Source organism: Python bivittatus, unplaced genomic scaffold (genome assembly GCF_059951505.1).
Source record: "Python bivittatus isolate LINGU-HERP-01145 unplaced genomic scaffold, Pbiv_v1 ctg000570_np1212, whole genome shotgun sequence".
NCBI classification, from domain to species: Eukaryota; Metazoa; Chordata; class Lepidosauria; order Squamata; family Pythonidae; genus Python; species Python bivittatus.
The window spans coordinates 16,224,755-16,251,325 of NW_028277097.1; the positions used below are offsets into that span (position 1 = coordinate 16,224,755).

The window sequence follows — 26,571 nt, forward strand, 5'->3', positions numbered from 1 at the left end:
AGAAAAAAGGTGGGCAGACACTAGTTTTTGCTTGCCACTCTGGCCCAAGGGCCCACCTGCTGCCCTATTTGGCAATACACCCCTAATTATAATGCAGTCTTCTGGGAAAGTAGGCTTTTGCCCTTAGTATGCGCACCTTAAAAATGAATCCTCATAGGTGGTGATGCTAACCTGAAGCTCAACAAGCCATATTATAGTTTAGTGGGTCATGTGAATACAATCTCTCCCTGATCTGAATCTTCTAAGGCAGGATCTTCTAAGATTCGAAGGAATCCTTTAAGTCCTCCTGTTCTTTTTCCCACTTCAGCTCAGTTGCATGACTAACACCAGCCTGTCTGTTGCAACACAATCTGCTCTTGGCACAGGTAGTAAACCCTGGGCAGAGCTCACAGGTGAACAAAAATAACAACTGGCTTTTCATCTGGTTTCAGACGGGGTGGGTATGTGTCTTGAAATTCCAAAAGCTGCAGGGGAATTCTGGGAGTTGAAGTCCACACGTCTTAAAGTTGCCTAGATTGAGAAACACTGGGTTATATTTATCAATATTTACCATATTAAAAATTCAAATGGATGCTTTCATAGAATATTTATTGACTTACGTAAAAAGAACAATATCAAACCCATTTGATATTAACATAAATATGTTTTTCATGAAAAAAACTACAAATAAAAAATAATGAGAAGACTGACATTGTTTTACCTTTTGGCAAATATCTTTGATATCTGGCAAATAATTTTGATTTTGCCGATCCCGGAGAGGGTCTTGGGGGATCCCCCAGGCGTCCTTGGTCCACACTTTTAAGAAACATTGCTTTATTTCATTTGATGGTGGTTACAGTTTTTTAAATTTTTGTTTTGGATCTCAGAATTGGGTTTTTTAATATACCGTTGGCCACCCAGAGTCATCTGAATGAGATGACAGCCATGATAGATAGATAGATAGATAGATAGATAGATAGATAGATAGATAGACAGACAGACAGATAGATAGATAGAGGAAGGTCAGGCCTGACTACAAAACACACTGTGGAAGTGAGCAACCTTTCACAGTGGATGTTCAGGAAGAAGGAATAAAGCCTCCAATGGAAAGAAAAGTCAACCACGGCCATCACAAGGGTTTGAATCCCCAGGCCCCACAAATAGCTTTGGTGTCATCCCTGAGCACCCCAACCATTGTCCCTGAACAATAGGTTAGCATTTTGTTAATTTTAAGCATTTAGAACAGTGTTTCTCCACCTTATAAAAATAATAGAGGTGGGATAAAAATTTTTTAGCAACTTTAAGATATGTGGACTTCAACTCCCAGAATTCCCCAGCCAGCATGGCTGGCTGGGGAATTCTGGGAGTTGAAGTCCACATATCTTAAAATTGCTAAGGTTGAGAAACACTGACTTAGAAGATCACATTTTTGTCTGTCTTCTGGCTCCATCTAGTTTTTGGAGTGTGGCCCCTGGTGTGCCTAGGATGGGAAAATGCTAAACATCTACTCCTAGTATACACCAAGCCACCGGACCTACTGCAGGCAAAATTCTTAATGTTTAACAGCTCCTGGTGTATACAGATTAAGCCACCCCATCCTTAAAGTCACAGCAGACTTTCCTCGGCGTTTTTTAAAAAAGGATTCAGGATCTGCAAAGCACCCAATCCATTCATGGGTGTTTTTCACGTAGCTAAATAGAAGTAGGAAATAGTAAGGCCCCCAACAGGTGGCTTGAGGGCATCCTGGGGCTTCTGACTGGCCACAGTGGAAAGGAAAATGCCTGCCAAGCTTTCTTGCCTAACAGCGCACAAAGTCCACGTGTCATGCTTTACACAAGCACAGAGCGGCGCAGCTGTGGAAGTGTAAGCAATTTCAAAACTCTAGGGCAGTGTTTCTCAACCTTGGCGACTTTAAGATGTGTGGACTTCAACTCCCAGAATTCTCCAGCCAGCCATGCTGGCTGGAGAATTCTGGGAGTTGAAGTCCACACATCTTAAAGTCGCCAAGGTTGAGAAACACTGCTCTAGGGATTCCTCCATTGGCCCTTTTCAGGGAAGTTCAGGGAAAAGAGCAATATTTCCAACCAAAACCAAGTTGTTCCAGGCATATTTTTCAAAGAGAGTAGTATTCCTGCCATACATTTCTCAGGCATTTTTCAGCATGTTGAGTGGATCCAAAAGGCCCATGCAGGGTGATCTACTCTGACAGCAGAATAAAAAAAGATAATCTCACCTGAATCTTCCAGTTGCTTCTTCCCTATACTAACTATACACAGGTAAATAAAGCCTTACCTGTTTGCCAGCTTCCTACAGCTTTCATTAATTCTACCCATATCTGGAGTCTCTTCATGAAATTCACTCCAAGTTCTCCGAGGCGTGCATTAATTGACAGATTAAATTAGGCACAATGGTTACGCAGACCATCTTAAAATCCTGTTTGGGGTGAGGATTCAACACAACTTCCACCACAAATCACACACGGTAAGTAACTACGTCTTCCTCAGAACAACCATGGCGACAGAACAGACGGTTGTAACGACAAAACTTTGGGCCTCCATCTGCATCATGTGCTATGCAAGCTGGAATTACAAAGATTGGGTGAGTTAGGTGAGCCTAATGTATACACTAAGTAATGTATAGCCTTACTCAAACAAAAGACCTCTCCCTGTAGATCTACACACAGTTGCCAAGAACAGCACCTTCCAAATGTCAGATGAGAAGAGCCAGGAAATTACAGAAGCAAAGATTGAGGAAAAGATTGAGGAAAGGGAAGGTGAGGATTTAAAACAAGACAGGAGAAAATCCAAATTTCATATTCAAGATGACCAAAAAATAATTTTAAAAAGTCCACAAAAATAGATCAAGGGTGAAGAGACCATCATAGTGCCATGAGGTCTCTACTGGGGGTGACTCAGAGTATCTGGTCTACTTCTCTCATTTTCCGTGGAGGGGGGTTGAGAACTTTATTCAAAGCTTAATTAACATGTTAGTCCTTATGGAGAAAATTGCATGACTCTTATTCAGTTTGTTGCCTGATTTCAGCTTCATTATCATGATGTTGGAGGGAGAACTGGGAAAAAAACCGAAGACCTGAAGATTGCATATACCAGATTAGCAAAAAGGTAGTATGACTTGCCTGATAATTCATAGCTAAAACGAAAGACGTCTTTGCATGATGCATAAACTCAAGACAGCACAACAAAACAAGGCAAATACTGAAATTGGCAGGACTCCTTGGGGAACTGAGCTGATTTTTCCTTCTGTTTGCCACGAGAATCAAATTGAGGTGGCCTTTGCCGAACAGCAGAAAGAAAAGAAATATATTCCTGCTTGCTCTGCAGTAAGCTCAGCTGAACTAGGTGGTTCCTACTCCCATGTAAATGCCCTAAGGACTTCTAGTCTTGTTCATTAGTGTGCCAGCCACCGTTTCCTCCAGTTCTGTTCCACCAGTGGAGAACTTCAGTGTCCAAAGACCTTGATGTTCTAGAGTCCTCCTTGGCGTGGCAAATTTCCAGGGAGAAGGAGGGTGTTTCGCTGCTAACACTCATCTTCTAAAGCAGAAGGCCACAAGAGCTGTCATGCTCATCCACGTCTTCCTTGAATTCTGGGCAGCATCTTCTGCCACATTTCAGCTGCTTTTTAAAATTATTTGCACCCTCTCCCATTCCTTCACTCCGGCTGTCAACAGCGTCTTCCTCCATTTGTTTCCAATGTGCAACAACCCACCCACACCCAATTCCCTGGCAATCATGGGGGGGGGGGGGCAAGGACCTTGACCTCTTTCTATGTAAATTAAGCACACAGCTAACTTAGATTACTGTTGTGTGGAAGGAGAGTGTACTACTGAGATTTAGTGGAAGAGGCAGCTGGCAAAGCTGGGGTGGGGATAGGTACAAGCAAGAAAAGAACATAAGGGCCAGATGTGGTGTTGGACCCACAATAGAGTTTATCTGGTTTTCTTTTTCACTTGGTGGGTTAAGAGGACCCAGCCACTGCAGTGTACTGTAAACCATATGGCTTAGTGTTAGGGGTGAACCTAACTGGCTGTGATTCGTTCAATAAACTACAGTTTAATATATTATGGCTTAGGATAATGTGTGAATCCAACCCTCTAGCAGGTTTGGAGAGCATGCTTGGCTGCAGATCTGGGTTAAGTGTACACGGCACATTTGCTCTCACCACGTGTGGCTCTTTAACCAAAATTTCAGGCTTAAGTAAATCACCTCTGAGCATTATCACCTGGTAACCGGATCTGTTAAGTTACAGCATCTGGTTTATGATGCTGAAAAGATCATGGTCCAGAGGAACCTTGATCACTGGAGTCATGCGCTGAGATTCACAGGTGAGCATGCCATGTGAACACAGTCTGTGTTCAGCCCACTTCTCATTCCTCTCTTCATAGGGGTCAAATATGCCATTGGATCTTCTACTTTGCACATTACACCCCCTTTTCCTGCCCTGATAATCCTTCTTCCCTGCTAATATCTTAATAATAGCTTTCACAGATCTGCAAGTTTCACGCAACTGGCTATACAGGTTCAGTCATTCTAAAGTCTTACTTGTTAAAATTAGTGGAAACTGCTGTGAATGGGAATACACTATGTAGGAACAAAAGTAGGCAGAAGAACTGTGAATGGGAGACACATTTCTTTTTAGTTTTTTTCTCCAAGATATTTTAATCCTAACACATCTGCTATAAAGGGAAGCAGAGAAGGGGAACAGTAAATATGGTCTTTTGGAAAATGATTAAGAGCCCATGTTTCTGTACTTCCTTTAATATCTCAAAAATGAATCTATGCCAATATTTTGGCAATACGAAAATTTATTCAATGCTTCATTATCCTTTTAAAAGCCAATGATAAACAACTGACTTTGGGGGGGGGGGTGTTAGCAGTTTAACAATTTAGCTCTGTTAGCTGCAAAGTTGGTTTTCCTTCAAAAGTGTTAATTAACTGCTGCTCTCTCTCTTTCTCTAGTTTTCCCACCAGCCAGCACGAATAGGGAGCCCCGACTGCTTAAATACCCATTCAAAGGTGACATTTTGCTGCATTAAGCATTTTACCACATCTGATGCTGCAGTTTATATAATCCCATTTCCCATTCATATTCCTTTTCTTGATTTTTGAGAGGAGCCTATGTGTGGAAAACTGGAATGCCAAAAAGTTTGCCTTTTCCTTCTAACAAGGGAAAAGCATAGGGCTTGTTTGATAGCTCAATGGTTGACGAAATAACAGAACACCAGCCAAACCTCGTGTCCTTCAAGAACTACACAGGTGTATTCTCTGAGTGACCTCTGTTCCCAATAAACCTACCACATCACTCAGCTCTTACTCATCAGCATGATTCCAGATTCCCAGAAAAGGTGACAGACAAGCAATTGAGTGTCACATACCTTCTGACAAAGTGGGTCACACTGATGACCTCTTCAGCAGCAAAGGGACCACTCCCATTTTAGCACTGACGACTTCAAATCAAATGGGCATTTCGACTTTGTTCTGTCATACCAAGTTGTCTTGGAGTCAGACCACTTCAGCATTCATCATGAGTTGAGATCAGGAAACACCAATTCCAAAATTGCACATAAAGCTAAGTTATTAAAATAGCTGATAACAAATGCTTTGAAAGTTCCATCAAGATTTGTGCATGCGTGTCTGTATGCATACATTGTACAAAAGCGGGAATTAGGACTAAAAAAATGTTTCCACTCAGACCATTCATAGCCAAACTACCTGATCAGCACAATCACATCAAGGACTGATCTTGGTAGACTGCACCACTTAAGACTGACACTATGTAGTTTTTGGAGAGAGAAGGGTCATGGATTAGTTGTCTCCCTGCAGGCAGAGAATATTTTTATATGGTGATGCTCTCAAGTGTGCCACAGTCTGAAATGGGACTGGTTTGGCAAGAGCTCCACCATACTCAGCAGCTCCCATTCTAAATGAAAGGATAGGTAGCATCCTGCATTGGAATAATTAATAGTTAATGGAGAACTTCATACACTTTCATGATGAGCGATTTACTACTGAACGAAACCAGGAATTGGATAAAACACAGTAGTACAAACAACACTGAAACTCTATACGAATTCTAGAAATGCTGAATTCTTTTAAAGGTCCCTTTAGGAAGACTGAAAGAGCTCTCATGCCCACCAGCCAACTGAACTTTTCATTAAATCCAGCTGTAATATGAATTAACCACTTCAATTCAAATCATGTCTAGAGGAGTAGGGGGGCCAATGAACACCAAAGGAGGTGTCCATGGGAGATTTTCCTTCCCTGGTATGATATGGTAGATTAACATGGTCTTTGTTTTTAGTTATTATTTCTTTTACTTCGTTTTTACATTTTAAAATATCTTACATTGCCTAGAACAGTGTTGTCCAAACTTGGCCACTTTGAGTGGACTTCAACTCCCAGAATTCCCCAGCCAGTATGGCTGGCTGGGGAATTCTGGGAGTTGAAGTCCACTCATCTTAAAGTGGCCAAGTTTGGACAACACTGGCCTAGAGTCATTCACTGATGGAGGTGGCTTATAAATTGGGTCAATACATAAACAAACCCTCCAGGGCTGCATCTGCTCACCTTGGGTGCCACCTCCAGAGACCTTCAAAGTTTTTACCAAATTGTAATTAAAATTATTAAAGACATGACTGGTGAGAAATCATATTCGTTAGTGAAAGGAGACATTTAGCCTTTGCCTTGGTTTCACTTAATACTTTGGGGAGATGGTAATGCATTTGACCTGCTACTCAAAAACCCATTGAAGCCCTTGGGCCAGAAAAGATTGCAGGATACAGAAACAAAATGGCGAATGAACTTTACACCATCAGGAAGGATTATAATCTATACTCAGAGGAGAAGACTGGCAGAAATACATTTACATATAAGCATCCAACGTATGCAGAAAAGAACAAGGTGGATGCTAAACAGCAGATAAAGCTCCAAGCACATGGAGGGGGGGACATAAAAATGAGGGAGGGGGATTAAGTGACTTATCCTGGAAGAGGGTATGTTTGGCACCTAGAACAGCACACAACCACCAGTTGCAAGTTCATCTTTGCCACCAATTACAAAACAAAAACCGGGAAACCAATCTCTGGTTGAGGACGCCTGGTTTGCACCCAATGGCATTTCTGCATGCCACCTTGTGATGGAGAACTCTCTTTTCCAACTTCCATATGCACTGAGGATTGCAATTCTTATGACCGTACCAACTAGGGAATGATGGGAGTTGAAGTCAAACAAGTCTAAAAAGTGTCAGAAGTTGGGGAAGACTGGAATAGAGATGCAAGCGAAAAATGGGGCATCTAAGATAACATCTTGGTCACCACGGAACCACCACCATTTCTTAGTTCTGCATTCTGAAAAGGTATTGGTTGGAAATTATGAGCACTATTGCATGCGCTTCATAATCCAGTCTGAAGGAAACTTATTTGGCACCCAAACAATTCAAAATTCCAGGCTAACTCCTTCTTCAAGACAGACGCATATAAATACACAAGAATTAAATATATACAATAAAACAGTCCTCCAAATATCATTTTCTCTATCATCCTCGTTTCCCCAGGAACATTTGTGCCCAATTTTCTACCCCCAAGGAAAGAAACATAAAACACAATCACATCTTTTCCTCAGATATACCTCAAGGAAGCGGACTGAATGTGTAGTAGGAATAGAGAAATTAGCTAAAAGCATCTGATTTTCAGAAATAAAGCTGTGAAGACCCTGGGGGTAAAAAAAATTGGAAATAACTTTCGGGAAAAAATAACTCATTCTCCCTGCTTGAAGTCTCCCACTAGATTTCTTTTTCAATGATGAACTATTAGCTCAACACCAGTGTTTTTCAAACTTGACAACTTTAAGATGTGTGGACTTCAACTCCCAGAATTGAAAAACACTGCTTTAGATGATGAATACAGTAGAATGTTTAAGACAAGGTATTTATATACAGAAACCCTTCCCCTTAGAATAGTAAAACCTATGTGTTAGGAAGACTTTTCTAAGCAGGATTATTACAACACCTACACTGATGTTAAACAACCCTTCCAAGGGTAAGGTGCATTTAGGCCTCCAAGGGGCACTTCCATTTTATAAAATTACTACTACAACAAAAGGAAAACAGCATAATGGGGGGAAAAGAGAAAAAAAATCATATTTGGCAATCACCCAGCATTTGGTGCTAGATGGTTTAAAGTACTTTAAACTATCCAGCACCAAATCAAGACCATTGATTTTGGGTTCTGATTCTCTAGTCTACACTGGTGGGACCACACCTGGAGTGTTCCAATAGACAAAGGGGTGCCATAGGGAAAATGGTCAAGAGCTATAGAAACTGGGACCAGGAAGAATGGGCATATTTCGCTCTCTAGATTTTATTTAAGTATAAGAAAGACTTCCTGATGGTTAGACATGTATATACAGTACTGTGCAAAAGTTTTAGGCAGGTGTGAAAAAATGCTGTAAAGTAAGAATGCTTTCAAAAATATATATTGTCCCATTGGTTTCCACCAGTTCTGTGCTGATGGCACTGCTCGACATCTTCCCATGTCAAAGGGAAGTAAGCATGATGTGTCTTCCATCTGCTGCATTAAGTTTCCTTGGCTGACCACTGCGTCTACGGTCCTCAACGTTGCCCGTTTCTTTGTGCTTCTTCAAAAGAGCTTGAACAGCACATCTCAAAACCCCAGTCTGCTTTGACATTTTTGCCTGGGAGAGACCTTGCTGATGCAATCCAACTACCTTGTGTCTTGTTGCTGTGCTCGGTCTTGCCACGGTGTATGACCTGTGACATGAAACTGTCTTCCACAACCTCACCTTAGTAGCAGAGTTTGGCTGTTCCTCACCCAGTTTTAAGCCTCCCACACAGCTGCTTCTGTTTCAGTTAATGACCGTGTTTCAACCTACATATGAAATTGATGATCATTAGCACCTGCTTGGTATAATTGGTTAATCATACACCTGACTCTAATCCTACAAGATCCCTGATTTTGTGTAAGTGTACAAAGTGTGTAAGTGTAAGAATTGATGCTGGTTTGAAGCCAAAGGGTAGTCACACCAAGTATTGATTTGATTTAGATTTTTCTTCTGTTTGCTCACTTTGCATTTTGTAAATTGATAAACATAAATAGTTACAATATATATTTTTGAAAGCATTCTTACTTTACAGCATTTTTTCACACCTGCCTAAAACCTTTGCACAGTACTGTATCTGTAGAGGTGTGGATTGTCCTTCTCTGGAGGTTTTTAAGAAGAGGCTGGAAAGCCACCTCCCATGGATGCTTTAACTGGTTTTCCTATCCCTGTAGAGGGTTCAACTAGATGATCCTTGAGGTCCCTTCCAACTACACAATTCAGTGATTTGTTGACTGATCCTGACCTGAATTGCCAGACTTTTTGGTAGTCCTTCTTGAAGATCCGAGGATAGCAATGGGGCTCTGTCGTGACCGTATTTGTTTATGCATGCACAGCATGTGAGATGCGCCTTAATTTTGACAGCACCTTCCCCCCCAAAACCACAGCAAAGAACTTCACTGTGTGTTCCCTTAATCACAAGGTGAGGCTTTGCTTTTGTTCTCTTGCAACACTAAAGTTCAAATCCAAACTTGCTCAATCGAGATGTCCTCTAGATTGGCAGACTTCAACTCCCAGAATTCTCAGTGAGGTTCATGCTGGTTGGGATTCTGCAGGGAAGTCAGCACATCTGGAAAGTGTCAAGGGTGAGAAAAAGCATGACCAGCACAGAGCCGTGGAACAAATGAGCTGGAGAAAGAGAAGCTGGTCCCATCTCCTGGGTTATATCATTTTCTCCAAATGATGCATTATCACCCACGGACAAAAAAGAATCACAGGCATGATCAGAAATGAGGTTTCTGGCTGCTGATTAAAGCCTGATAGTTTCATTTAAAAAGAGAGACAGACGTAGTCTTTCTAGGAAAGAATTCTCCACAATGAATCACACACACAAACAAAAGCAGAAGCCACAAATGCCATTAGAAAAATCTATAGGTAGACCATTCAAAGTTACGACAGTGCTGAAAAATAACTGTATGACCAATACCCACATTTCCAACCTTCTCAGCGTCTCTCAGTCACATGATTGCCATCATACATCCTGTGCCTGACCCATTTTTTTTTTCTTTTTCTTCCCTCGCAGAGGGAGAGATTGGAGAGGAAGGGATTACAAGAAAGTAAGCAAGCACACAATGGGGAATACACCGGACTATTTCTGTAGCGCGCCTGCAGCTGCCAGCACCAGCACATTCCTTTTGATGTGTATTCCCCACTGTGTGCCTGCTTATTCTCTTGTAATCCCTTCCTCTCCAATAAATGGAAATACAAACATTAATTCCCTTCTTGCTAATTATCCCAGCACCGGGGTAAGCATTCCAAAGGGCAGGGGAGTGGGGAAAAGGAAAGCAGAGTCATGATTCACGTGATTTCCCACTTAGTAACCGCTTCACTTAGTGGTGAATTTGCTGATCCAAATTATGGCCACTAAATGAAGACTACCTGTATTTGAGGCAACACAGCGATTAGGCCAACATGCAAATGTTTCAGTTTCAATGATGCTTTGTCAAGAACAAAAAATTATTACAAAACAGTGAAAAGGAACAGAGATCCAAGTCTGCATCGGTTACAAGGGATGAGCAAAGTTGCATGTTTGGGATATTGTAATGCTCCAATTCCTGTCAGCCATAACAAGCATGGAAAAAAAGAGTGGAGGATGGGAGTTATATTCCAAGAATAAACTCAAGAGCACCACACCGCCCACACATTTAGATGGAGCGAGGAAGCAAACGGCAGACACGGGAGCTTTCTTTTTTGAATAGAAAGATCAGTTAGGCTGTGCATAGGATTCTCTCAAACATAGAAAAATATTCCTTCTCCTCCATTTATGGGAAAATAAAATCACACAGTACAAATCATAAGGAAACGGGGCAAGGAACCTAAGGGTTGTCCAGATAGGGTTGAAGTACAATCTTGAATAATTCCAGCTGGTTTGGGGTGTTGGTCACTGTTGCTGACCTACACCTATAACCTATCTATCTCAGCACTGCAACTCGGAAAAAGCACAAAATAAATTATTTATTGCTTATTTATTCATGTATTTATATCCTGGTATTCATACAGAAGTTAACAAGAAGAATCCTGAGAAAATGTGACTGGCCCCAAATTCACCCTGGGAACTTTTGCGGGTGAGGGGGGACAAGAACTTTGGTCTCTCCAGTGAAAGTCTAACACCTTGACCCCTACACTGTGTTCTTGGTTAGATCTTTACAAGCTGATTAAAGGCCTGCCTTGTCTGTGTTTATGCAAGAGCTGTATCTGTATCTGTATTTATTTTTTTATTTATATCCTGCTTTTCATTCAGGAGCTCAGGATGGCATGCATAACATCCCCTCCAATTTTATTTCACAATAACCACCCTATGGGGCAGATTCAGCTTAAAGAGAGCAACTGGCCCACAGTCACCTACTGAGTTGGTTGAGAGTAGATTTCAACTGGGCATCCCCATTAAATAGTCCCTTTCACCACTATCCCACACTGTCTCTTGGGCTGAAAAAGAGAGAGGGGCTCAGAGTCACCTTTTCAGCTTCCATGGCTCAGCAGGGACCAAAACCTGGGTCTCCCTCCTCTTAGTCCAGCATCTTCACCAAAACACCCCACTGGTTCTCTTACAATGTACCAAGGAACAGAAACCATGGCTATATTTAAAAAAAAAAAATGGCTAAAGCTCTCTTCCCCATATTTTGTTTTGCCTCTCCCCTCCCCCCTCGAATCATGACCATAAAGAAGGAGGGAAAGGGCTGTATCCATGAAGTGCCCTTGCTAACAGCCTTGTCTTGACTGAAGCTGAACATCCACAAGGCTATCAGAGTTTTGCGCACTCTCCATCAAGTGAAAATTCTAAGTCAAAGTCAGCTTCAAGGGAATAATAATAATTAAAAAAAACAAAACAGATTCTGCAACATCAACAGAATATTTTTAATTGGCAAGTACCTGATAATGTTAGAGAGACTGGCCATGCCAACTAGGCAAGATGGGTAGATGTGGTTCAACACTAAGAAAGTCCCAAGCTGGAACACCCTGATATAGTCTAGAAAAAAATTGGTGGCTGTCTCAAAGAACTGGCTAATTTTCTCATTCTTTTTACTGATCTAATACTTTACCATGTAACCCAATATACATCTATTCAAAAGGAAATCCCACGCAGGACCGTAATACATAAAGCCAAGTTCAACTCCAATGACTTCATGGAAACACCCATCCATTTCCTTGGCATTGCCACTGCCTTCTTCCAGGGTATGTTTTTAATCTCTCAGTCTATCCTACAGCTCTAGTTCTTCCTGGTTGCCTCCCATCCAAGTAAATGCCTGGTACTAAGGCATGGCTTTGCCTGCCTCATTCACATCAGCCGAAATCAGCTAGGTGAAGCCACTGAGCTGGATGCAGTAGAACTCACTCCAATTCAAATGCATATATGAGGGATGGGCAGTGTGGTGTCCTCCAGATTTTTGGACTGTGGCTCCGTCTATCCCTTCCCATGATGGCTGGAGCAAATGTGCATTAAAGATCCAAACATCTGGAGGGCACAATATAACCTACTCTGATACAGCCTAAAATTGACAAATGAACTGTTCTCAGCATGGTTATTTCTGTAGGAGGTAGAATGTCATAATCCTAGTGATGCTCCACAATCTACACTGTGAAAGCTAACATAGCTACGCTTAATTTTCTTCTTCTAAGAATCAATTTAGCATTTCCTGAAAGTACATATTAAAAATAAAAGAAGAGAGGGAGAAGGAAGAGAATGAACCCAAATGTTCTTTAGAAATTCTTGGTGTTGCTCAGGTAGGTCAACCACGCAATCCATACGAGTGGGGTAGCACAAAGTTCAGCAAATCTCATCAACCACAATTCTTTACTATCCTCAACAATACGGCTGAGAATAAAGGCAGGAAAAAAATCCCACATCTAAGTGCTTCATATAAGCCTTGATCATAAAGAGTGTGGCCTTCAATCCAGCAAAATGAATAGGTCAGGGTCAAAATCCTCCATCACAGGGACTGTATCTATCAAGGAAAACATACTATATTTCTTCCAGCAATTTTTTTCTTTCAACATAACTCTCATAATATTAGAACTCAATTTTATAATTTGCCATTCCTACCACATCATTCATCTGCAATGTATAAACTTTCACTAGTCATATTGCTACCAAGGATTGTGAACACCTTGAAGCAAGCAGCAGCAACATTTAGCATTCTTTGTTTATCTTAAACTGGGTACAACCAGTGAATTGGGTTCATTCATTGGACTAAGCTATTGGTTTTCAGTGTGATTTACTGAACAAGGTACAATGTTCAGAATCACCCAAAATGCTAAGCCAAAAAACTACATTATGGCTTGGCTTGCATATGAAATTTAAAAACACTCATGGTTTGCAAATCACAATGCTGGGTTCATATACTGCACTTGAATCACAATCAAGCTACATCATAGGTTACTGTAATATGTGAACCTAGTAACTGAACTGCAAATCGAGACAAGATTTGAACCGCACTCTTCCAAATACTTAGGGTACAGAACACACAAAAACTGATCTATAAGCACCTTGAAAACTATGAGGTAACAACCAGAAGTAAACATGAATTTGGCAGATTAAACATGTGTAATTTTTTAAAATCAGGTAACTCCCTTAATAGATTGTGGGAATGCTATGGACGTACTATATCTTTGATTTCAGCAAAGGATCTGATGAAGTATCCCATGGCATGATTGTATGCTAATTAAGAGTGGCCAGGACTACATGACAATTAAAAGGATGCACAGCTGGCTTGAATATCATACTCAGAGAATGAACATCAATAAGTTCCTCATCAAACTGGAGAGCAGTTTTGAATGGGGTGCCATAAGGTTCAGCTGCAGGCCCTGTCCTCAACATTTTTTACTGAAGACTTGGAGGAAAATATAGAGGGAACGCTTACTAAATTACACAAAATTGGGTGGGAGAGCTAATATCCTAGCAGACAGGAATAAAATGTGATATATAAATAAAATGAATAAATAAAATGCAAAACAATCTTAATGAGCTAAAAGAATGAAACTTAACAGAGACAAATGAAAAGCTCTTCACTTAGGAAACCAAAATCAAAACACACAGAGGATTTCTGTCTTAGTAACAGTATTTATTATTTTGCTTCCAAATCACACGGAACAGTAGTTTCGGCAGTTATGCAGAGAAATGGGCTTCACAGAGCAGGGAAATGGTTTGGGGGACCAAAACAGTTCCTTCAAATGTTGTTAATAGATATTGTACTTGTAATCTGTCTCACATGTTACCTGTACCTGCCTAATCAACATGTCATCCCTCCTGTCCCCTCCCCTCCCAACTAAAATCCTACAGCAGTCTAGCTCAGTGTTCCTCAACCTTGGCCACTTGAAGATGTGTGGACTTCAACTCCCAGAATTCCCCAGCCAGCATGGCTGGCTGAGGAATTCTAGGAGTTGAAGTCCACACATCTTCAAGTGGCCAAGGTTGAGAAACACTAGGCTAGTCACTCTGGGCATCTAATGAAGGAAGCTGAAGCTCACCAAAGCTTATGCCTTTTCATAATATTTGTTAGTTGGAAAAAGTGCTACCAGACTCCTCCTGATTTTTCCTTTAAACTTCACGTTTCTATGATTATCTCTGTGTTAATGAATTAAACAGCAGTGGGTTTGCTTAGAAAGGACTCACTTCTCACTGTTTCATATGCTGATGAGAAAAAATGGATGAAGATTCCAGTTTGAATTCAGAAAAAAAGCGCTTCAGCTTCTAGAAGTAAAGGTAAAAATGTTTTGGCCTATTTAGGACACTATTAATCACTATCTATTCATTTACATCTAGTTCACAGGGAGTAATGCTAAAATCTGGCTGCTTATCTAAAGAGATGTAGTGCCTGGCTCAACATAGTATACTAAGTCAAAACCTATAGTTAAAAACCACAATAGCTACATCCACAAAACTCTTTAAATCCAAACTCAACAAATTATATTATGGATGATTGGGAGGGGTCAACCCAGCTGATGAACCTCAACTCAAAGCAAGGTCTGAACCTCAGCCTTAACCAACTGACATTTACAGCTTCACTTCTTAATTCAGATTATGTCATTCTATAAGACTGCCATCCATTAAAGAAATGTTAGATAATAAATTATATGATTACTCATATGAGGAAAAAGGATTCATTAAATTTAATTAAATTAGTTGAAAAGGAACATGGGTGATAATAGCAATTAAAATATCCATGGTAATTCTAAACATTAAATCCAACATGAACAGGAAACACTAACCTAACATATAAATAAGAATGGTGCAATGCTTAGATTCAAAAGAATCTCCTCTGAAATAATTCAGTTTACAGTAACTTCCTGAAAGCCAGCAGGGAGGGGTCAGTCTGATCTCCAACGGGAGGCTGTTCCAGAGCATCAGCACCACCACAGAAAAGCAGCACTTCCTAGCCTCATTCCCCTCACCTCCCAGGAACGTGGGACCACCACCAGCTACATGATCTAGCAAGCCAGGCCATTCTGGTTGGAGCAGATTTCCTGCAGGTACCCAGATGACAAGCTACGAAAGCCTTTATAGGTCAACACTGGCACCTTACATAGTATCTGGCAACCTATCAGCAACCAGTTCAGAGCCTGAAAAATGGGTGTTATGTGCTCCCATTGCCAGGAGCTAGCAAGTATGTGGGTCACTGCAGACTAGACCAGTTGCAGCTCCCAAATCATTTTTACGGGTAGCCCCATGTAAAATGCATTGCAGTAGACCAGCTAACTAGTGATGAGGACATGAGTTACTGTAGCCAAGTTCTTCTGCACCCAGTAGGATCACAATTGCTTCACCAGGCACAGCTGAGCAAAGGCCCTTCTAGCTACAGCCTCTATCTTTTGTCCTAGCAGAAACCATGAATCCAGAAGGACCCGCAAATTACAAACCTACTCTTTCATGGGCAGTACCCGCCCAACCAGAGACAACATTGTCATTGATAAAGAACCCTGATACACAAACAGTAACTCCATCTTATTGGGTTTCAGCTTCAGCCTGTCCTCTCCTCTCCAGATCCTTATAGCCTCCAGACCCTGGGATAGGATGCCTATGGCCTGGGGTGGTGACATAAATTTGGGTATCATCAGCATATTGATGACATCACACTCTAAAACATTGGATGACCTCAACCAAAGGCAGCTTCATATGGATGTTAAAAAGGAAGGGAGAGAGGATCAACCGTACTGAGGACTTATTTCTCTCAGGGTCTACATGGCTGGGTTTTCTTTCAATGAAGAAAACAAGTGTCCCAGTTAATAGCATGGACTGGTCTTCTTGGTCAAGGGACACCATCAAAGATGAAGATTTGCTATAAAAGGATACCAACAAGACCATAAGTACCTATTACTCACATTTCTCTAAAACAATAAACTTGATATATCATAGGAGAGATTCTCAATCAAAGTTTAATCATAAGGTTCATCTTTGTCTAGCTATGACACTCAGGAATGAGACTGCCTATCCAGCTAAATTGTGCCCACCTAATCCAGATGAACAGAGTGTATCTGGGGAAGTCTCCTCCACTGAGAAGTACAGTTGAAGAGGAAGTATAGGCAGACGTTCTTGGCGGGGGCTCTCCTCATCTGGAACATCCTGCCCCCCACAAAGTAAGAGTAGCTCTCAATGGCTCCCAAAACTCAGCTTTTCTGAAAAGCCTATGGAGACTGCTTCATTTGAGGGGTCTGATGCCCAAATAATAGGATGCAATTATTAACCAGTTATTACATTATTGTATTGTTTTTGATTATCTATTATTTCTATTTTATTTATTTATTCCATTTTTTATGCACCACAATCGAGAGACTCCCAGTGAGTTACAAAATTTTATTTGCTTAGAGTCCTGCTGGATTGAAGAGATATTAAAACCAACCAAATACAAGCTATAGCCTTCCTAAGAGTTGGAGTCTATGGCCCTCCAGATATTACTCAGAGTTGCTGGGAGGTGGGTGGCATATCGTCAGGCCCAGCCAAGAATGACAGAGAATCAAACAGTCCAGCCAAGTTCAGTTCCTTTATTGCTTACACCGTATAGACAGAATCTTGCCAAATCTGTACTACTCTAACCTAGTGGATATACCCTTGGAGATTCTAGGGAGTGGCCATCCTAAGTCTCTTCCTCTTCCCACACTCCTGCTCCGGACTGTGTTGTCTCTTGTCTTGGCCCCCTTCCTGGAATGTGCTCCCTCCTTCCTGAGAACCTGCTGTGTTACTGTAGTCCATCACACATGTACATTTAATGAATTATGATTATTATTCAACCCTCAGCAGCCAAAGTCATCATAACCAATGATAAAGAATGCCTGGAATGATGATTTAGCCCCAGCTACACAGACCACATATTCTTCATCCCTGACTGAACCTTCTTCTTGTACAAACATGTGAATGGACTGTCATAAAAGAATGGGTAGCCCTCTCTCTAGATCAGTGTTTCTCAGTATTGGCTGGGAATTCTGGGAGTTGAAGTCTACACATCTTAAAGTTGCCAAGGTTGAGAAATATTGTTCTAGATCTTTTTTGGCCATGTGGTCTCATAAACATGAAACCAAAGAAGGGCTATAGATGTACAAGTCTCTCCAGAAATCATTTTACTCAGCAGGAACTTAGATAACATGTTTACCAAGTTGTGCTGGTGTCTAGCGGAAGCCCAGCTATCTCACTTATCAATATTCCCTTCTCATATTCAGCTCCGAATGCTTGAAGGTAGACATTATTTGGTCTCTTCTTTCCAACCTCTCAAAACAAGATGATCAACTGCTCACTATGACTTTGTATGCACCTTCTTTAGCCAAATGCTTATCTCAGGAAGTATAATGTTCAACCTACAGCCTGATTGCAACCTGTTTTGCCAGAAGTCAGCTAGCTGCCTTGAAATCCACAGACTTTCCTCCCAAATAATCACACTTAAGACATCTGCTTTCAGATTCATCAACTTCAAGCTGGAACTCTTTTTCAGTCACTACTTCCAGGCCTTCTCACGGATTAGCCACATCTGGTTCTGAACTATAATTGGAAGCACACCCAAACTGGCTGGCTCATACATAAAACACTACAGCATGCTTAGAGAGGCCTTTTCTGTCTATCCCAGCTTTTTCACTCATGCCTTCAGATGGGCAGAAGTCACTTCTGAGCAGCCTCCTTCCGGGCAGAGGCATTCTGACGCACTTCTGTAGCAGGAGACAATGGTTTGGTTTTAACAAAAGCCATGTTCTGGTTTGGCTTGGCATGCTGCTCAAACCTAGACCATGAGTCACATTGTGGTTAAGGAGCTTCATGGCTGGATTTTGGGTAGCTCAGCTTAACTGTGGTCCTGCATATCACCTGAACATGGATTAATAGCTAGTTTACAGTCAATCAGTCGGTAGTCCTCCATGAAAATGAAACAGAATTCAAATGCAGATATGAAATGAAGGTGCTGTTGCAGCAAGGGACTGGGGACACCAAAGATGGGGACTGGAGTCTAAACTTTCCTAAGAGAAGCACTTAGGGTCTTTTTTCCTCACTACCTAGCTGCCCAGAAAATTAGAAAGGAAGCTGACAAAAGCAGGGGAAGATTAATGTCTTTCCTGAATTCATACATTACCCATAGTGAGTGCTAAGGATCTTTCAGTATCCACAGCGTTCCTCAAAAAATCCCCAAAGCCCAGAACAAATCTGAGCAATTTTCCCCATTTTTGGCAGGACTCAGGGTCAATATAGCTGCCCTAAGCCTCTGTGGGAACGGAGGCACCATTTTTTCTTCTGTCCCAAAGCTCCAAGAAACTACAAAAAAATTGAGGTCCTGGCCATTCCAGGATGTTGCAGCACCATGATCCATGATGCTTATGGCTACCAAGCCCAGCAGTTAGAGACAGCATGGCCTCCGACCACAAAGCATTGTCCCTCTTTGCTATACAGCAGTGTTCCTCAACCTTGGCCACTTGAAGATGGGTGGACTTCAACTCCCATGGCTGGCTGGGGAATTCTGGGAGTTGAAGTCCACCCATCTTCAAGTGGCCAAGGTTGAGGAACACTGCTGTACAGAAATATATTTGGAAGGTGCCACAAAGGGAAAGAACATCCTTAAAATTCTCCCTCCAAGAAAGTGTTGACACAATTACTTTCTAGTTCTTCCTCTATTTAACTGATGTTTATATTGCCATTTATTTTCTGATTCTAGGGCTGTGTGCACATATATGCACACGTGTGCACGCGCACACACACAAAATACCAAAACAGCCAGCCACATTTATATACCAGTTTTAACAATTAAGAAAACCAAAGGAAGCCAACACACTTTGACCTAGTGCTAGAAAAAATATACTTTCAGTGCCCGTGACCCCACTGTAGAGAGAACGATCCATAGTTTCAGTGCCATAACAGAAGCTTCTTCACTAGAATATCCCATAATATTTTCATGACTCTTCCAAGGAGAGTCCCCCTAGGTTCACACAATACATTAAGCCATGTTTTATTTCACCATAATTAACTGAATAATCCATAATTTGCCAAGTTTACGCATTGCACTAATCCATCAACTACTACCACAGTTGGGCTTATACACAGCACAGCAAACCACAATAAATGAAACCACATTTGGGCTTAATGTGATGTGTAAACACGGTCCTTCTCTTGCATGGGCTGATTAATATATAGGTTTATCCTCCCACTTTCTTCTTTTGCCCCCTCTGGTTTTGTCCCATGTTGAATTCAGTTGGCTGTCCCTTAAGAATTTGAGTATGTGCCATTAAGTCTGCTTTGTAATCCACCACACAGGTTCATGAATCATGACTATGGTTTAGCATCTTGGCTTCTTTGCTATTGCTGCTTATATTACAAATTGTAGTTTACAAACCCTGCAGCTCTAATGGGGATAAAACTGACTCCACAAAGCATCTTTCCCAAACAGTTTGGGAGGACAGTTCTTAGCTACGTAACAGAAAGGGAGCTCGGTGAAGCTTCAACATATGTTTTGCAAATGTGTGTTTTTAAATCAACGAGGCAACATCAAGCCGTCTGCTCGGAGATTATTAGCTACAACAGCTAAGTAAAACTTCAGTGAGTTTTGCTCAAAATATCAGACAGTGCTGACAAAATGATTTCCAGATGCACTGAATATCAATACACGGAATCTGGCCTGATGTAGAAAGTAGATTCTCATCCTTTCATATTTATCTTGGATTTGCTCCAGATGAAGTTGTTCTCCCTTTTAAAGCCACTCCAGCATTTAATTCGTTTCTACACAATATGCAAGACTTGAAAAAAAGTGTTTCTTCATTTCAGGCACAGAAAAACAAGCTGTTACATAGCCAAGGAAGGCTAAGGAGATTAAGGCTGATGTAACTCCTGATGTCATTGTGTAGACAGCAGCCACCGAAATGGGATCACAAGTCTTATACTCTGGAGGAATCCCATAGGGAATCCGTACGGCAACTTTAGAGTTGTCGGATGCCAAGTGAGCCAGTGTAAAAAAAAAAGGTGGCTGTCTCACAGATTACCTAAGCGAAGGATTTTCCTGCATCTTTCTAATACTTTTCACCCTATCTAAAAGTGTCAACCCCAATTTACACTTTAGAGCAACTGCTGCCATTCTGTGTTACAGTCGTGAATCACAGGTGGAAGGTGGCTTATGCTAAACTTCTATGGATCTATTAAAAACCCCACTCATTTGGGTTTCGCACAACATAGTTCCTTGGAAAACCCCGACTTAAAAGAAGGTCCAGAACAAAATTTGTCCTCATGCACTGCCTCTCAGATTTTATCTGATTGGTACACATTTCTGGAATTAGATTTGCTGACTTCTGAATACTTTTTAGATGACGTAGAGAATTTTTAATGATCAATTTGTTAGAGAGAGGGACAGGACCGATTAAATTCCATTAGGCTTTGCTTTCTCCTGTTGAGCTTAAATGTATATAAAATCAACAAATAAATAAAGTAAATAAGTACAATACAATACAGTAAATAAAGCACTTTGTTGTTTAGAAGAGGCATGAAGACCAGCTTTTGGTGAAGGAGAATGAGATCCTCTGCTTCATCTTGCCATCTTTTATCTTTATCTTTGAATTTATTGTAATTTCTTTGATTGTTGTGAGCCATCCAGAGTTGCTGAGAGTCAGCCACCATACAAGTTTAATATATATTTTTTATTATTATTATTACTACAACAACAGATTGGGAGTTGTGTCCTTTTTAGAAATTCAAAACATTAATTCTGCCATGTTGCTCAGGATACCATTTTAATGCAATTTTTTTTCCAGTGAGCATCACAAAATGCAGAAGAAGAACCTATGCCAATCTACACCTGGAGACACTGCTGATTGTTTCCCGGGCCTAAAAAAAAATCCACCAACAGACTTTAGCAGGATGGCTAGAAAGATCCACCAGTTTCCAGGGCTAGAGAGATTCTACATGTTTGCTTCTCACCTATGCCTTCAGAAGGCAGTATATTCTCATGAATAATACAGCAGAATCCCACAATCTGTGGCCTGTGTTAAACTCCCCAAATCCCCACCTTGCAGTGTCAATGGATCCACTGGCTGGGAATCATGGAGGTTGCAGTCCAACACATCTACAGGCGGTGCCAAATGATCTGATTATCACCAAATGTTAGGCAGCCGATCTAGATCCAGGCTGCTCCCGGCAACAGACAGGAGGCACTCAAAACTCAACCCCTGTGGTATATAAACCCTAGTTTATGGCTTAGCATATTGTGTAACACAGCCAGTTAATGGCTTATCAACAAACTAAGATGGAGCTTATATCAGACTTGTTTAGCAGGCAAGGTTTAAGGTTTTGTTTAGCATGTTGTGAGAACCCAAACACTGATTTGTTAAGCATGGTTTACGATTCACTGTGTTGTTCTTACCCAAAAAATTATTGTGCGTTCCATAAGCCACAGTTAAATAAACTACAGCTTCATGGCGGTGTCTGCAATGTTGCCCCCTTGGGTATCTTTTCGTATTCCTGCTAGGTTTCCTATCCCATCTGACTTGGTATATTTTTAAACCATCTTTTATATATATATTTTTTCAAATCAAGCACCAACCCCCAGCATCATCCTGATTTCGGAAAATGCCTGTCAGCCTCAAATAGGCTTCTTGAGCCTTCTCAGGAAATAAAAGAGCCGAGGAACTATGCTCAATGCTGGTTTGAAGCCCTGTCTGGCAAGAAGAGAAAGGACTAAAAAAAAAAAAAGTAGGAATAGTAGTGAACGTCTTGCAGAAGAAGGCAGCAGGTAATTTTCTGTAAATCACTGCTGTGCTGACAGCATACAAACATTTCCCCCAAATCCCAAGTTGTCTTATCCTCCAAAGATTGAAACCTTTATCATACCATGCACAGCAATATGGGATTCTATATATTTTCTTCCCACTTGCCTTCTCAGTTATCGCCAGGCAATTTTCAGCTGCCCCACATACCTGTTTGAACTTCGACAAATATGTTTATGGTAAAATGGTTCTGTATATAAGCAGTATAGTGATAGTTTCCATCCATAAATAAATGAACCTCATTGTTTGCCCAATTGTGTCTTTTTATGCACAGATTACATGTTATAGTTTTGCAAAAAAAAAAAAGCAAAGTCAAATACAGAGAATTAGGAATCTGACACTTAACTGTTGAGAAAGGATTACAACCCCGATACTTAGCTGATTCAGCCAGATTACTATAAACATGTAAAAGCTGTTTAATCAGATTTTTAACAACATTAGCTTATTTAAGATCAACTTCACATATTGGCTCAACTGAAAGTAACTGGTATCCTTGTCTCAGTTTCTCCACAGTTTTAGATGTTAACTCCCTTAAAGAGATATATGCTGAATTGCAAATTATCAAATGTAATTACCCAATTTAAATTTAACCAAGTTTACTGAACTGATTTTGTTGTTGTTGTTATCAAACCCAGCAGTATGCTCTTCTGGTCCTCTATAATGCCTGTTCATTACTTTTTAAATTTTAGCAGAAGGCAAATCCTTCATGTACATGCTACAAATGCAGACCAGCAAAAAGTATCAATTCACATAAGAAGGCAAAACTATTTTCCTGAACAAGTTTCTAGTCCTCGAGAGTGCAGTTGTATGTTAAGAGAAAAACAATCTGCTATTAAGACTGCTTTTAGTTTCCTTTATTTTATTTTTTACTTACTATAGTACAGCGTCAGTTTTCCCACCCACAATTCAGAATGAAGCAAGGTATATGTGACTACAGAGATTACAGCCATAGTTTCTATTTCAGTTCCAGACACCCATTCTTCAAATCTTGCTCACAAGCCTGCTAAAAATTGGCATATCCTAAGATCAAATGCTAAGCCTTTTGGCTCCGTCTGGAAATTCATGAACCCCAGGCCGCTTCCGTGAGCACCTCCAAAATCAAAGCAAGTAAAAGCTCGGGATGGGCCGTGCGTGCAACTACAGATGCTTCTTTGAACCAGGTTCGAGGGAGGGAAGGATGGAGGCCGAGAATGGGGCGTGGGGGGAGAAAAGCGACGGTCACCTCACCAGCTGATCCACAACCGTTCCCCGCGGCAGTCTGTCCTGCCTTTCACGCTGCAGCACTGCTTCCTCCATCAATGCGTGTGCAGATCTTACAAGAAGCAGCACCCGGAATTCCACCCCGCACCCTCGTCTGGAGCCTCTGAAAGCCTTCAGTCTTTCCTTTGATTAAGGACGAGAAAAATCAGAGATGGCTACACGTTAGGGAAAAACTGGGGGATGAAGGGCCGCAGATAAGATAATCTGCCGGCACACAAGAATTATAACTGGAAAACGGACTGCGCCCTGAAAAATCTCAACCTGCCCGGGTTTGTCTCCCCCGGGAGCCTTATGGGGGTAACCTTTGCAATCTTTTACCTGGGATTAAGCACTGAACTCCGTGAGACGTCTGTCAAAATGAACACGCAGAGGACTGCATGGCATGTCACCACAAGGGAGCGTTAGCCTCCAGACGCACTGATTTTTTTTTTTCCTTAGCAAACCCCTCTCACTTCTGACAGCCCTTGTCAATTCCCCCTAGCGTGTGTTAGAAGAAGAATAGCAAGAATCCTCTCGCTGATGGGAATTAAAAAGGAAAAGGCCGTCGGCACCACTGCGATCCAAAACTGAACTGTGTATGGAATTTGCCAGTTTAAATTTTATATTCCTGTATAAATGTAGTGGGAAAAATAAGAGCCATAGAATATGCTACACTTCACCTTCCGTTGTAAACAACTATAGCCTGATACAACTATAGTGACTGCACATTTGTACTGCCACACGAAAATAACAAACCCCTTGGATCAGTAAAAACGCTAGGGCAATTAAATCCAGATACTGTAAAATCTGCATTTTAATAACCAATGAATCTAGGAAGACATAGCCTAGCTATGAAACCTGTTGTGGGCCCTTATTTTTCTTTTCATCACATGCTCTTTTAGACACTGCAAATTTAGCAAAATACAATCTCCAGACCATGCAAACAGCTCAGAGCAATTGCAACCTTGCACTCCACGAGCAGAATTGGGCAGGAAAATCGGTGCAAACCGCCCGGGGCCGCTGGGGAAGCTAAAAGGATTACAATAGTCTTGGAACAAGTAATCCAATGGGATCAAGAGGAGAATGGAGAGGTGGCTGACCTCAAGACATTGTCTTGGTGAGAGGAGGCTTTTTTAAAAAGCAAAAAAGATTGCAAATGGAGATTATTCCCAAAGAGAAAGTCTGAGCATCTGTATTTATGTCTGGCAGGTTCCTCTAAGAAATTAAATACGCAATTCCACAATATGCCCTCAAACAAATGCTACCCTTTCTCAACCATTTACATAATTACAATAATAATAATAATGATGATGATGATAAAAGGAGAGATGCACCCGTCTACTGCAGGAAAAATTACCAGGCGGCGCAGCACCCCTCCTTCTCCTCTCCTCTCCCGCCGCAACGGAGTATCTTTGTGCGTCGGAATGATGCGTTTCTCCGAGGCTGACCCCCGCCAGGCCCGGCCCGGCCCGGCCCGGCCGGCTGGCGATCCCGGGCGGCGGTTCTGCCCGCTCGCAACCCGCAGCGGGGGAGAGGAGAGCGCGGGGCTGGTTTGCCCGGCGGGGGGAGAAGTCTAGACGACAACAGGCAACCAGCGTGCAAGAACCGCGCGGGGCGGGGGGGGGGGGGGAGAAGAATGGCAGGGGCGTTAAAAAAAGGGAAAGCAAAATAGACTCGGGTCCCCGCGGCCGGAGGGGGAGGAGGAGGAGGAGGAGGAGAGGGCCGGGGCGGGCGCGCAGCCCTCCGGCCTCGTCAGCCTCGGGTCCGGCTTCCGCTTTCCCGCACCTTGGGAAGAGGAAGCGATCCAGCGGCAACTTTGGATCCCCGCGGCCGCAAAACAAAGGGAAGCGCCGCGCGCCCCGCCCCGCCCCGCGTCGCCGGAGAGGCTGCCCCGCGAGCCGCGGCGGCAAGAGCGAGGGCCGGCCGACCCCCGCCCGCCCGCAGCCCCCCGCGATGGCCGGCGCGGCCGGGCGCCCCCCGACCCGCGGGCAGCCCGAGCCCGAGCCCCCGCCCGCCGCGGAGGAGGCGGCCTCCCCGCGGCCCGGGGGCGCAGAGGGGGGCTTCCCGCTCGCTCCGCGCGCCGAGGAGCCGAGCCCGCGGGGACCCCCGCCGGCCGGCCGCCCGGCCCCGCGCGCCCCCGCCTCGCCCGAGCCTCGGAGCGGGTTACCTTGGCGGAGAGTCCGGGGGAAGGGGGCGGCTGGCTGCCGAGGGGGGAGATGCGGGTCAGATGCCGCCCGGGAGGGGCATGAGCCCCGGCGGAGCGGGGGGAGAGAAAGCGGGCTCGCGATGGGCCCCTGCTTTCGCAGCAGCCGCAGCAGCAGCCGCCCGTTCAGACGCAACCCGGGTCCCTCTGACACAGGCGAGGAGAATGCAGGAATGTGACGTTCCCAGCTCCGCCCGGCGAGCCACGTGCATAGATTTTTAAAAAGAGAGGTACGCGCTACGGGCCCTGGGAAATGTAGTTCCACCCGGGAGAAGCCAGCGGGCGGCGGGGGGCGGGGAGACGCCGCAGCGCCCGGGCCTGGCTCGCTTCGCGCGGGGGGGGAGGAGGGGGAGGAGGAGGAGGAAGACCGGGCGGCGCTCCGACCTCGCCGGCCAACCCTGTCGCCTCAGGCCGCGCGGTCTGGGGACAAGATTTCGGCGACGTTGGCCTCTCGCGGGGCTTTTCCGCACCGCAGCAGAATTAACCTGGACCGAGTTCCATCCTAAACTGGGGGGGGGGGGGAGCTGGCTCCGGTCTTCTGCCAGCGTTCAACCCCTCCCCAACTCTGGCCGTGATGAAGACCGGGCCTGGTGACCGCCTGCCTTTTCCCCGTTCCCTAACCGGTGGACTCCCCTGCTTTTCTACCCTTGGCATCCATGCCGGGAAAGCGAGCGTGACTCCCTGGGCTGGGAGAACCGGGCTTCCCGCTGAGAGGCCTTTAATGTGAGTCTCCCTCCACCGGCTGCCGCTGGCACTTGGCACCTTCCCGCCTGATGTGTTCCTCCTGGTGGGAGGGAGGAAGCAGCC

General features: G+C 43.1%; 1 protein-coding gene across 4 annotated transcripts in view; it reads right to left on the reverse strand.

Moving 5' to 3' along the window:
* The window catches only part of CTIF (cap binding complex dependent translation initiation factor), a 150,458-nt gene extending 124,530 nt beyond the window's left edge, over positions 1-25,928 (reverse strand). The window contains exon 1 of one of the 4 annotated variants that reach the window (XM_088152919.1): positions 25,729-25,926. The gene's annotated coding sequence lies outside the window, so the exon portion shown is untranslated. Of the gene's footprint in view, positions 1-23,900; positions 24,169-25,728 lie in introns of those variants that run through there. The other 3 variants (XM_088152917.1, XM_025174733.2, XM_088152920.1) reach the window with 3 other exon arrangements.
* Between the last annotated feature and the right edge of the window lie 643 nt (positions 25,929-26,571).